Source organism: Penaeus monodon, chromosome 32 (assembly GCF_015228065.2).
Source record: "Penaeus monodon isolate SGIC_2016 chromosome 32, NSTDA_Pmon_1, whole genome shotgun sequence".
NCBI lineage: Eukaryota > Metazoa > Arthropoda > Malacostraca > Decapoda > Penaeidae > Penaeus > Penaeus monodon.
This window is the reverse complement of record NC_051417.1, coordinates 35033538-35034439: the sequence shown is the minus strand read 5'-3', so window position 1 is coordinate 35034439 and position 902 is coordinate 35033538. Positions and strand designations below refer to the sequence as shown.

General features: G+C 49.0%; 1 pseudogene; it reads right to left on the bottom strand.

The window, feature by feature from the left end:
* The window catches only part of LOC119593652, a 20407-nt pseudogene extending 20245 nt beyond the window's left edge, over positions 1-162 (bottom strand).
* Positions 163-902: the final 740 nt, after the last annotated feature.

The following is a 902-nucleotide window of genomic DNA, read 5'->3' as shown; positions in this document are numbered from 1 at the left end:
GCGTGAGGACCATCACTCCGTGCCGATAACTACGAAGTGGCCGCCGCTCGTGGCGCCTTCTTCAGGGCCTACCAGGATCAGCTGGCGACTGTCAATGCCCTCAGCTACGAAACTCCCGCCACCCACCGCGCCGCACATCGCAGTGTGCCGTCTGTGCAACATAATGCACCAGCTGTTCATTATAATACATCAGCTGTGCACCACAATGCACCAACTGTGCACAACAGAGAGACAGAAATGCACCATAATATAGAAGCTGTGCACCACAAAGCGCCAGCTGTGTACCATAATGCACCAGATGTGCACTTTAATGCACTAGCTATGCATGATAATGCACCAGCTGTTCATCATAATACAGCAGTTGTGCACGACAGAGCGCCAGCTGTGCACCAGAATGCAGCATCTGTGCACCACAGAGCGCCAGCCGTGCATCGTAATGCACCAACTGTGTACCACAGAGAGCCAGCTGTGCACCATAATGTAGCAGCTGTGAGCCAAAGCCTGCCAGCTGTCCCCGGCCAGGTCCGCGACACCCCCGAAGTGTCGGCCGCCAGGGCTGAGTTCTTCCGCCTGTACAACCTGCAGGCGGCAGCAGCAGCCGCAGCGCCGGACCACCACGCTGTTTCCCCTCACTGAACTGTCGCCAAACCTTCGAGCAGATAAGCTGGGATCAAAACAAGTTCACTTTCAAAATCCAGTTAAATAAAGAAAGCAATTCTATTTACTCATTTACATAAGATCCACAGAATATGACGGTTGACAGTCAATATTATTTGTATCCATTTCTTAAAAAAAACAAAATATACTGAAATACGGTATATAAACAATAGCAAGCTAAATAGAATAACTATATAATTATTGAGGATCACCCATATAAATAATATACAGGCTAAGAGTTTGCC